The sequence below is a fragment of the Lissotriton helveticus genome, chromosome 1_1, assembly GCF_964261635.1.
Source record: "Lissotriton helveticus chromosome 1_1, aLisHel1.1, whole genome shotgun sequence".
Taxonomy (NCBI): Eukaryota; Metazoa; Chordata; class Amphibia; order Caudata; family Salamandridae; genus Lissotriton; species Lissotriton helveticus.
This window is the reverse complement of record NC_136057.1, coordinates 133,961,829-133,974,474: the sequence shown is the minus strand read 5'-3', so window position 1 is coordinate 133,974,474 and position 12,646 is coordinate 133,961,829. Positions and strand designations below refer to the sequence as shown.

At 53.7% G+C, this 12,646-nt stretch overlaps 1 protein-coding gene across 1 annotated transcript in view; it reads right to left on the bottom strand.

The window, feature by feature from the left end:
- LOC144768286 (uncharacterized) overlaps positions 1 to 899 on the bottom strand; it is an 86,441-nt gene extending 85,542 nt beyond the window's left edge. The window contains exon 1 of the mRNA XM_078651841.1: positions 765 to 899. The gene's annotated coding sequence lies outside the window, so the exon portion shown is untranslated. The remainder of the gene's footprint in view (positions 1 to 764) is intronic.
- Positions 900 to 12,646: the final 11,747 nt, after the last annotated feature.

Here is a 12,646-nt window from a genome sequence, read left to right as displayed (position 1 = left end):
TACCTCTGCCCGTCCCCCCTCTGCCCCCCTCCTCTGTTCCCCCCTCCCTTGGTCATCCTCTCCTCACCTTCCTCTGCTGTAAGAAACTGAACAGTTTCACTTCCAGGTCCCCCTCCTCTGACCCAGATCCCCCCTCCTCTGTTCCCCCCTCCTCTTCTCTGGCCCCCCTCCCCCTTCCTCTGGCCCAGGCCCTCCTCCCTCCTCTACCCCGGCCCTCCCTCCCTTCCTCTCTGCCCTGGGCCCTCTTCCCCCTCTGCCTCAGGCCCTCCTCCCCTCTCCCCCTCTCTATCCTGGCTCCTCCCCCCTCTTCTGCACGGGCACTCTTCCCTCATCTGCCCCAGTCTCCCCTCTCTCCCCTACTCTGCCCGACCCCTCTTCCCCCCTCTGCCCTAGCCCCTCCTCCCCCTCTGCCCTTGTCCCCTCTTCCCCCCTCATCCAGGCTCCTCCTCCCTCCTCCCCCCTCCTGTGCCCCTCTTCCTCATCCTCCCCCCTCCTCTGCCCTCCTCCTCCCCCTCATCTATCCCCCTCCTCTACCCCCACCTCCCCTCTCCTCTGCCCTCCATCTCCCCCCTCTTTCCCCCTCATCTGCCCCCTCCTCTGTTCCCCCCTCCCTCGGGCCATCCTCTCCTCACCTTCCTCTGCCCATCTCCCCTCTGCCCCCTCCTCCTCCCACTGCCCCTCCTCTTCCCTCTGCCCCCCTCCTCCCTCCACCTCTGTCCCTCCCCCGTCTGCCCCCCCCCCTCCCTCGGTCCTCCTCTCCTCACCTTCCTCTGCTGTAAGACACTGAACAGTTTCACTTCCGGGTCAGCAGTGCTGCTTCTCCCTGGCCTGTGAGAGTGTAGTAATCACTCCAGGCTCGTTGAGATGTTTCAAGAGTATTTATTGTAGAACAAGAGTACATCAGTAATACAGCCACAACATGAGCAGCCAGCAAGGCACTCAGCCCTTCTCCAACTGTGGTTTTCATACAACAACATTCCATGTCACATCATCCTTACAGTGTTCCACTGGTAGAGAGATGGATGATACAAACTACAACACAGCTAAGATATAACAAAGAGTAATGAAGGCAGAGTCAGCACATGAAGAGTTTCACTTCCGGGTCAGCGGTGGCAGCGACAGATGAGCTCCCCTCAGGTCTGTGGGTGTGATAGTGTGGTGTCATTTGTGGCAGAGTCCGCACCAGCAGCAGAGGCTGAGCTCCTCTCTTCCTGTCAGTGTGATCGTGTCCGGGTCAGCGGGGGCAGAGTCAGCACGAGCAATGAGTCCTGTCCAGTCCCAGCCTCCAGCAGGAGGGAGAGGCCCCTGAGAGTCTGTGCCTCCTGCAGGGGGAGAGGGGCCCCTGAGAGTCTGTGCCTCTTGCAGGGGCAGGGGCCCCTGAGGGACTGTGCCTCCTGCAGGGGGAGGAGCCCCTGAGGGTCTGTGCCTCTTGCAGGAGAGAGACCCCTAAGGGTCTCTGCCTCCTGCAGGGGGAGAGGGGTCCTGAGGGTCAGTGCCACCTGCAGGGGAGGGTCCCCAGAGTGTCTGTGCCTCCTGCAGGGGGGGAGAGGGGTCCCTGAGGCTCTGTGCCTCCTGCAGGGGGGGAGGCCCCTGAGGGTCTGTACCTCCTGCCAGGGGGAGGGGCCCCTGAGGGTCTGTGCCTCCTGCAGTGGGGAGGGGCCCCTTGGGGTCTGTGCCTCCTGCATGGGAGGGGCCCCTGAGGGTCTGTGCCTCCTGCAGGGGGGAGGGACCCATGAGGGTCTGTGTCTCTTGCAGGGGGAGGACCCCCTGAGGGTCTGTGCCTCCTGCTGGGGGAGAGGGGCCCTGAGTGTCTGTGCCTCCTGCAGGGGGAGGAGCCCCTGAGGGTCTGTGCCTCCTGCAGGGGAGAGGAGCCCCTGAGGGTCTGTGCCTCCTGCAGGGGGAGAGCGGCCTGAGGGTCTGTGCCTCCTACAGGGGGAGGGGCCCCTGAGGGTCTGTGCCTCCTGCAGGGGGAGGGGCCCCTGTGGGTCTGTGCCTCCTGCAGGGGGGAGTGGGGCCCCTGAGGGTCTGTGCCTCCTGCAGGGGAGAGAGGAGCCCCTGAGGGTCTGTGCCACCTGCAGGGGTAAGAGGGGCCCCTGAGGGTCTGTGCCTCCTGCAGGGGAGAGGGGTCCCCTGAGGGTCTGTGTCTCCTGCAGGAGGGAGAGGGGCCCCTGAGGGTCTGCCTGTCCAGCCCAGCCTCCTGCAGCGGAGAGGGGCCCCTGAGGGTCTGCGCCTCCTGCAGTGGGGAGGGGCCCCTGAGGGTCTGTACCTCCTGCAGGGAAGAGGGGCCCCTGAAAGTCTTTGCCTCCTCCAGTGGGAGGGGCCCCTGAGGGTCTGTGCCTCCTGCAGGGGGAGGGGCCACTGAGGGTCTGTGCACTTATCCTCATTTTCAGACCCTCACAGACCTCAGATCCCAGGGGAGGAGAGGGTCTGTAAATGTCTGCTCAGGAAGGAGACTGTCAGCCCCTCCTGCTGAGTTTAAAGAAAAGACTGGAGCAAATCTATTAGTGCTGACCCCTGACCTCCTGTCTTTGACCCCGGACCTCATGCCTTTGACCCCTGACCTCATGTCTTTGACCCCACTCTCTGTTGAACTGTGCTTAAAATGGCCGCTTAGACTCCATTTTGTGTTGCCATGCTCTCGGCAACCTGGTGAAGGATTGCTTTCTGTGTCCCTGTTAGAACTTGCTTAGCCCTCCCCGCTCCTTGCGGTTGAGCCGATTCCGAGAAGCTGCTTGTGTACATCGCCCCCGGTTGTGCCAGAGACTTAGCCACATCCTGTGAACTGTCGGTAATTCAGCCTCCCACGACTAACGGCTGTGCTCTGTGACCACGCCATCTAGGCGCGGAAGCCAGAGGCTGTGTACATTGTACAATCAGAGACAGATGCTCCCTGGCCATGATGACGCCACCCGAGACTGATAAGGAACTTGTATTCTGATTGGTTGTGTAAAGGGTGTGGCTAGTGCTATAATTGTGTGTGCTCTGCGGAGAGAAACAGCAGTCTCCGTAGAATTGTCTGTGTATCATTCTCGGACCCTGTCCTTAGCTCGAGCTAATAAAGTAACTTACTTTCCTCCACAGCTAAGTTGTCCTGGTCTCTTTGGTAATGTATGAGTAAGGAAGGTGAACCCATAGATTCTAGGTGTTCCTTGCACAGCTGGCTTTGACCCTCCAGTGGGGAGGGGTCTCCAAAAGCCGGTTCTACCACTGGCGCCCAAGGTGGGGCACCTTTGGTGGTCGTCATCGAGCTGGTGGTCGTGAGGGGTCAGTGATCGAATTCCAAAGGAGGCATACCACTACATTGGCTGAAAATTGTCCTTTTGGGCCCAAGGTGTCCGATTGCGTGATTCCTCGCTCCTATGGGCTATCCGACTGCGACCGACTGACGCCCCAGTTTCGGTGCCTAATTTTGGGAGATTAGACCTTTGTGACACTTGCTGTGCGAGGGAAGATTAACGGTCAGGTAAGAGTCGGAGTGACCCACTTCTCGTGTGAATTGTATTTGGTTTTGAGTATTGTTCAACTTTTGCAAAAGCTGAAGCCAAGGGGTAAGTACAGTTATATGCTGTAAATGTTCGATTGTACTCTTTGATGTTTGGAACCAGGATACCCGTCTAGAGATGCCTGGATTTAGTAAGTTTCGGAAATGGTGTTGTTGTTGTTTGTGCACAGGACTCCGCATTGGAGGAATCTTCTCCGATTCCTCCCTTGGGGACCCCTAATCATGAAGTCTGTGCTAAACATAGTATTGCCCCAATTGTGTTTTCCTCACTCTGGCACAAGTATACAAAGGGTAATGCTGAGTTACAATGGCCAATGAAAGGTAGTTTTGAACCTCCTGTATTAGACAATCTGGAAGAGAAATTGTTTCAGAGAAAAGTTAGACCTGCGATGTTTGAATCCTTTCGGGTTTGGCGCAAGGAGCCCAAGCAGAAGGAAATCAAACTCAAAAAGAGCGAAGCTAAAACAATGCGTATGAGTGTGATTCAGAAGGCCCAAAATCATGATGATCAGAAAATAGAAGATGGTATAGTGATACATGTTAGATTACATCGAATGCAGGCAGACGGATGTTACGTTACCAAGAAGGTCCCCGAAAAGGCCCAAGACAAGGAGGATGACCCTTTCATGTCCTCCATGTTGGACACCCCTCCACCTTATGCTCCCGCCATGTATCCAGCCTTTGATCCCGCATAATTGGCCCTTGCTACCGCTCCAGTTGTTGCCCCTGCCCATGCCCTGGTTCGTCTGAAACCTCAGCCACTCATTCCCAATGCCTCGACTGTTCAGGCGTCTGTACTGGTGCAGGTCCACCCTTCCCCTTCCCTTGTTGCTCCTTCCACTGGTCCAGTGCCTGTCCAACCCAATGTGCCTTTAAGTCCCATCACAACTAATCTGTTTCTTGTTCACAGTCATCCAACACCTCCCCCCAGTGCAGGGCTATTGGCAAATGCTTGGTAAGTGGTCCATGATTATATCCCTTAAGTAACTCCGCATCGACCACCCACTCCCAGACAACGTACTTTGCGCAGACAGATAGGTAATACACAGGAACAACTCGCTATGGGTCAATAGGCTTGTGTGTGTATGGAAAATGGCACTATGTACACCGCTCAGGATATATGGATGACCATGGATCAGTGGACGTGCATCCAACAGATTGTCAGTTTTTGTGATATGTGTGACATACTGATCCAAATGTGGGAGGATTTTATAGAATCAGATCCACCCCCAGGTCTGTCTGACCTTCGCAATAAGGTTGCGAAGGGGGACATTCAGGGCGCCGCACTATTCTGCGATTTGATCACGTTAGTAGCCTATAGGGACTCTTTATCTGGTATCATGCTGAATAAGGGTTTTCCAATGAGGGAGGTACAGCCTGTTTGGAGGGAACGAGTTGCTGGCGTGGGTGATCAGCCTGACATACCGGCGGGTTTTAGGCAAATGTGGGTCCATGTCCCTTGGAAAAGGTCTGATGTCCTCAAGCTTAAAAGCCAATTGCCTGAGCTGCGTAAAAATCCAGCGGGTTATTACAAGGAACTGTCTCAGATCCTCCAGTCTTGCGTGATGACTTTAGCAGATATCGATATGTTAATGGGACAGTTAGTACCGGCTGAAGTATGGTCTAGAATACGTCATAATGATCAGGCAGTATTTGGCCACACCGCAAGCTCGAACTGGCGGTGAGAAACCTGATCCCATGATCTTGACCCTTCCGGCCCAGATACTTACTGCCATGAAAACGATGTTGACACCTTAATTGGGATATATTCACTGCTTGCAGGCAAAAGAAAGATGAAAGTGTCTCAGACTTTTTCACACGATTTGAAAGCACGTTCACCGACTATAGTGGACAGGATATGACTTCAGAGGGGGGACAGCGACTGTTTGTGGATACATTTGTGTCCAATTTCTTACCAGAACTTGGGACTAAGCTCAAAATGTCGGAAGGTGCATGGCCCATTTCCACCCCGTCTGGAATTTTGACAATGACCCAGTATTATGAGAATAGGGAGAATGAAGAGCGAGACAAAACAGATAAGAAGACTAAAGATCTGAAAACAAAGGTATTACTCCAACATGCATACCCGACCCAGACTCAAAACAGGGATGCCCCGAAGTTTCAATGAATTGTTCAGAAACCTGCCTCCGTGACTCCTCGCCAACCGTTGGGGCCCAATCAGTGCGCTTATTGTCGCCAGGAGGGTCATTGGTGCGATGAGTATCCCTTGTTGGTCGGGAACCACTCTGCTCCTGCTGACCGCTTCACAGGGCAACGGCCCCAGAGAGGACGAGGACAAGGCGGACTTACAACGCACAGGACACAGGACAGGCGCCCCTCATGCACGAGTATAGATTTGATACAGCCAATTATGAAGATCGCAATTATTTTACTGAGGATTATGAGCCCGAAGAAGGGCCGAGGTTTCTGTCCCACTAGGATTACCAAGGACAAGGAAAGGGACCCGTGTCTATTACTGTTGACCAGAAGGGACCGTATGTTCACGTTACAACACTGGGTTCTACAGAACCATTCTTGGTCGACACTGGTGCAACCAAAAGTTCTATTGCTAGGTCTAAAGTCCCTGGGGCCACCTTGTCTGGTGCAAGTAACGTTTCTGTGGGGTTTTCTGGTACCCCAGTGTTTAGCCCCATCTCACTACCACTGGAACTAATGATAAGACCCTACACGGTTGATTCCTCTTTGGTTTTGACTTCCACATGTGGCGAAAACTTGTTGGGTTTAGATCTATTGAAAAGATTACATGCCACCATATACTGTTTTCCTGATGGTGTTTACATCACTATGGGCCCACCTACCACACAACCAGTATATTTAGCTTCCTCAGATCCCCTTCCCCAAGAACTTCAAAATGTCCCTCCTACCCTTTGGGCCCAAGGTGATACTAATGTCGGCCTTTTGTCCATACCCCCCTTTTCTGTTACCCTAAAGGAAAATGCTCTCCTTCCCCGACATCCCCAATACAAAATACCCAAGGAAGGGGAGAAGGCATTACTCCAGATCATTTCTGAACTTGTTGACAAGGGTGTGATTGAAGAGACAAGAGGGAATGTGTGTAACAGCCCAATTTTGCCTGTCCTCAAATGCACTGACCCTTCCAAGCATCCTGTTGATCGTTTTGTCATTGATTTACGCGAAGTAAATAAAATAGTAGTTCCCCAGTTTCCTGTGGTCCCAGATATCACTACCTTACTCACTATAGTGCCCCCATTGTCATGTTTCTTTTCTGTCATTGGTTTGAAGAATGCCTTCTTTAGTATACCCATTGGTGAACAAAGTAGGGATCTTTTCGGATTCTCATTGGCAGGTCGTAGTTTCCGGTTCTGTAGAGCTCCACAAGATATACCGAGAGCCCTTCCATTTATAGTCAGGCCCTCAAGGGCCAACTTGATTCCCTGTCCATACCTCAAGGTACCGCATTACTCCAGTACGTTGATGATTTGCTCATAGCAGCAGACACCGAGGCGTCATGTAAAGAAGCTACAATGAAATCGCTCCTGCATTTGGCACAGTTCAATCACAAAGTTTCCCTCTCCAAGCTCCAATATTGTTGACATGAGGTTACTGTTGGACTTTGCCTTTTTCCCCCAACATTTTTCGCTTTTCACCCCCCTGTTTTAGGATGTCTCCCCATGGTAAATAAAATTGTATAGGCCATGCGTGGTATGAGATGCCCTGTTTAATGTGACAATGCAATGCAATGGTGCGCAGTTATTAACCACCCATTATAGAAATGTACCCTGATGGAATGCTGTATTCAAAATGGCTGCCATGGCTGTGCATTATGCCACCTGACTGCAATAGGGTAGCGGTCTAGATGTTAGGTACCCAGCCATCCCTGCATTTGGAGGGAAAGTCTGGCACCCAGGGTGCTCTACTCCTCCCCCTGAGCCAGTCTAAACCAGTTTCCCACAGAATTTTAGAAGGTTCTGGCACTGTCTGGGAGGTGGGGTGAGGAGGGTATAAGTAAGGGGGATGTGCCACCATGTGGAGAGACAGAGCAGGGACATGAATGTGAGGGGACCTGCTGCCAGGGGATACCGCCACTTGGGCCTGTGTGCTGTACCCTGCACCCATCTAGAACCCCTCTACTGTCCCCAGAGCTTGTGAAGCCCCACTTCAGGAGTTCAGGCTGCTGTGTAGGAGGAGGGCCATGCTGCAGTTGGGATGGTGAAAGCCTACCACCCTGTTTTGATGATGCCCCCACTAACTGCTGACCTGGCCCAGTAGTGCCTACTGCTCTATCCCCCGGGCCCCTGAAGAAGGAGGGCCCCCCTAGGTCCCTGAAGCTGCCGGGACCTTGCGCCACGCAAGCGCTGCGCAAAGAAGCGCAGAGAAGGGAAGGAGCATCTTGGACCCCACCACCCAGGAGGTGGGAAGAGTTACCCTGGGGCTCGCTGCTGGGACTGTCCGCCCCCCCTTGCGCTGGGTAACACTGGAAACTGCTGTGCCTTGTGAGTGCTGCCTGCTAAGCGCTAAAGCTAAAGGATTGTGTCCCCCAGGAGCTATAATCTGGGAGCGCTACACTGCAGAATCCTACAGCGCTGTGTTAAGGGAACTGGGCCCACCTGAACGGCTGTGTGTGATAAGCGCTGTATATCCCTGAGAACTGCTATTGGGAAGCGCTGTGCCTAGAAGAAGCGCTGTGTGCATGGAAGCGCTATCCAGCCTAGAACTGTGCCTTTGAAAGCGCTGGCCTGCAGGAGACTGCCTCGTGTCCCCAAAGCGCCGTGACCAAGACTGCCCTGCTGTGAGTGTTTTAAGCGCTGTATTGCCCTGAGAACTGCTGCGGGCCCAAGCGCTGTGAGCGCTGCTGTGTACTCTAAGCGCCAGAACCCTAAAGCGCTGTGCCGTGAAGACGCTGTTGCCCTGCGAAGCGCTGCACTGCTGGAAGTGTTACTGCCTGAACTGCTGGTTCCTAAGCGCTGTATTAGGAGGACTGTGCCCCCAAGCTCTGTGCGGCAGAAGCGCTGTGCGGCCTGAAGGAACTGTTTTATTGGGAAGAACTGTATTATGCCAGGACTGCTGTCTCTTGCAGCGCTGCGTCTACAAAGCTCTGTTTAGCCCCCTGCAGTGGCCGGTGTCCTTGATACTGTTTTCTTTGGGTGCTAAAGTTAACCCCTGGCTAGGGGAGTGTTCTGTGCAGCCTGTCCTTGAGCAGGAAACGTGGTTGATGCCCCAGGTTAAATGTGTTATGCCTATTGTTTGACTTTGTGCAGAGGGCTGGCTGTTATATGCATACTGATGTTACCACTGAGGTTAATATTTTACGCCTATTAATGGATGTTATGCTGATGCAAGTTATGCTATGCCGTCCCACCTGATCTGTATTTTATGTCTAATGCTTGAGTTTACGCTTACACCTTACTTCCAGGTGAGGCCAAGGATTAAGGCCTGAGTTTGCCCTGCGATATTGACCTTGGGTTTCAGCATTAGTATTTCTTTCCCTCACGTTATACTGCTAAGGTTTCATGCCAATTATAACATTTTTATTTCAGCTGGACACTAATGGACTTCCTTAACCCTTTTTCTTATTTCTCCCATATTTCCTTGTAAATAATCCCCCTGGTATACTTTGCTCTGGCGCCAGTTGGCGCCCCATTGTGATTACTGCTGTTATTGTGTTTTACCTTTGCAGGTTGGAGATAATACAAAACGTATTCTTTTTCCAACCAGAAGCGGTGTTGTGTCTCTTTTGTAGTGTGCCTGGTGTGTCGTCGGTGGGTCCTGCGTGAATGCTTCACACATGACCTCTGAAGTTTGGCCTGACCGCTCTGTTCCATGCTACCCCCCGTAGAATTGGTCACCCCATTTCTAACAGTTACCTACTTATGTCATATCCTGTCAAAGGAGGGATGCCGCCTCACCCCTGAACGAATACAGACTGTTGAACTTGGCCCTTCTGGCAGGTTCACCCCTAAACTTTTTGCTTTTAATGGTGACATGGTGGTGGTGATTTTTGGTTTCTGCGCACTTTCACTGTGTCCCAGTGGAAAGTGCGTGGGCACTCTGAGTGCATGTGGTGAGATAGGCCTGCCCTCCCATAGGAATGCATGGGGAATGTATGTGTCCCTGGTAGTTCCTGATGCGTGGGGTGTGCAGGCTCGAGTCTGGTATGTGCGGACTCGTGTGATTGAATGCTGCGAAATGATGTATGCGGTGTGTATGTGTCCAGTGTGGAAGTGCCACTTCTAGACATGGCTGTGCGTGTGCTGTAAAGGTGCTGGCACGTGATTGGCTGGAGCTGGCTGGAGTGCCAGGCTCCATGAGTCATGATGGGTCTGCCTGGTGGTGAGTATGGAGATTAGCATGCTGATGGCTGGGGAGGAGTGCACCTGGGTCCTGAATAGGGCTGGGCTTTCCCCACACAATGCAGGCTCCGCCCCCTGTGGTGCGTCTAACGACCCTAGTTCTGCCAGTGAATAGAGTGAGGGGCTGAGCACATCAAGAGTGCTCCAAAACCAGCTCTGACTGGTTTCTCCCCCACCCTGCACCTAAAGACAAAGGATTTTACAGTATAAGAAGAGGCTGTGTCCCCTTATAATTTGTTCTCTTCCAGGATCCTATCTGAGGGGGGCTGCTGCTGCTGCTGCTGCTGGGCGCCAGGAGGACCGCCACTTGCACTGCCTCCCTGCCTGGAGGCCCAGTGAGCTGGCTCTGGGCCCAGCCTTCCCCCCCCCCATCTTGCTGCATTTTCTGGAGGACTTTTGCTGTCTTTTGGGCCAACTAGCGCTTGGGAGCGCTTTATTTTGGCCCCCAGCATTTAATAGCGCTTTACATTGCTTTTAGCGCCTGGAAGCGCTTTGTTTGCTGTTGTAGAGCGTGGGAGCGCTTTCCTTATCCCCTACAGTGCTTGGGAGCGCTTTATTTGCTGCTAACGCCTGAGAGCCCTTTGTTTTCTGTTAGCGCCTGGGGGCGCTTTATCTTTTAAAGCCGGTGCCCACCCGGCATTGCCCCCGCGGGATTGTTGCCTCGAGGGTGCCCACCCCTCCTTAGGCCGAAGTGCTACCTGCGAGTGCTGGGGGGAGGGCCGCCGCGCTGCCCACGGCGACCCGGAAGTCCCGCCCCCGAAAACCAGAAGCGGACGGGAACCCACCCCGCGCTCTGGAGTAGCAGGAAGAGGTGTCCAGACGCCAGCGCCGGCTCCAGCAGGGCTCCCCTGAGAAGCGGGAGAGCCCCGCCTAGGCGCCTGGCGAGCAGAGCTGGAAGTAAAGAAGTCCGCCTGCACTGCAGCCAGAGACCGCCGCCGCCTGTAGAGTCCATCGAGAGGAGAGGAAGCCCCCTCACCAGGTCCCGGTGAGTGCTAAAGAGAGAGGGGCGTCAGGGGACATTGGCGGTGCCCGCACCCCTCCTTCCGCAGTTGTGCAAAGTCCCCGAGGGATCAGGTAGCCATTGTCTTCTTGAGTCCCCAGGAGGGGGACTCCAGCAAAATGGGCGCATTTGTTCTTAGAGCCACGAGGGCTCTAGGGTCTCCTCTGTCTTCCGGGTCCCCCACGAGGGACCCCAACGATCTGCAGGCACAGGGGAGGGTCAAGCAGCCCCAGCTGGCAGCGGCCCGCTCCCCCCCACCCGGAGGCTCTTGATTGCCGCATTTTATCTCGAGTCAATGAGGGACTCCAAAGAAGCTCAGGGGGCATTTGTTCTTCAGAGCCTGCGAGGCTCAGACCGGGCATATTTGTTTGCCAGCCCAGAGAGGCTCCAGGGCACAGTTTGTTTGGTTAGAGCCCACGAGGCTCTTGGGGACATTTATTTGGTTTTGAGTCCCCTTGGAGGGGCTCCCACGTTGGCCCCCTCATGGTTGCACCAGCTGCCCAGCACTTCGTGGGCAGCTGCCACATTTAGGCCCCTGACATTTGGGACACAGGGCGTCCTAGCCCTAGCGAGGCCAGTTGGCCTAGGGACTGCCACAGGTGGTGGCTCATGTGAGTTTTGCGCAATTGTGTTCTCCTGTGCTGCACCTCTGAATGTGTTTTGATGCGTCATGTGCTATGTGTTCTTGCCTATACCCCTAAATGTATGGTGATACTTAGGTGGTTGTTTTTCTCCTAGTACAGGTGTTACTAGTAAGGTCCTGGTTCCCTGCGTGACATTTTCCTAAGGTGGTTAGGGTTGCGTAGGTGGTACTTACCAGTTACCAGTAGTTACTGGTTGTGTGCTAAAGTGATTTATACTCTATGTTCTAAGTGCTAATTCTAACAGTATTTCTAGTTCTAAAAGTGCCTATTCCTGACAGTGGTCCAGGTGGCCCTATCTTGTACATATCCCCTGTAAATTCTGCCCGTGCCTGTTGGCACATTGTAAAGTGTTTGTTTTATCTAATGTGTTTTGGTGTAATACAAAGGCTATTTTTATACATAACCTTGTGTGGAGTTTCCTTTGTGGTGGGCCTTGGGTGTTGTTGCTGGGGGTGCGTGCGCAAACACTTAACTCACATTGCCTCCGAGTTTAGCCTTACTGCTCGTGCTACGTTACCAAGGGGGTGAGCAGGGTTTATCTTGGCGTGTAACTCCCTTGCCCTGACGTGGAAGTGGTGGTCTCTGTCTGACTTTGGCGCAAGCCCTGGCCAGCCAGGGATCCCATTTCTAACACAGACTATCAGTAAAATGCCCCCACCAAAAACGCAGAAAGAGGTCCGTGCTTTCATTGGTATCACCTCCTACTGCCGCCAATGGATACCCAATTTTTCTCTACTCATTAAACCTTTGTTGGCCTTCACACTTAAAGATGTTCCTCACCCGCTTCCTTGGACAAATGAGTGCCAGCGTGCATTTGAAGAACTGAAAAACGCCTTGTGTTCGGCCCTGGTGCTAGGCACCCCTAGTTATTAGAAGCCCTATACCCAGCTCAGGTGGCTTCGCTCAATACCTATTTTGTGTGCGGGAGCACGTCCTACACCCGGCTGCCCAAGTCATGGGCTGGCACCTGTTATATTGCTTGGTTGCTTCCCCCAACCTACACAGCCGATGCAACAGTCTGGTTTCCGCTAATTTCTGAGCCTTACTGCCGTCTTTGTTGATTTTTCTGTAGTCTCTCTCCTCTTGTCCCCGTCGCTCCCCTCCCTCGCTCTTCCTGCCGCTGCCACCCTGCGGCCCCGCCCCCCTGGTACCCCATTCGCCACCCCGC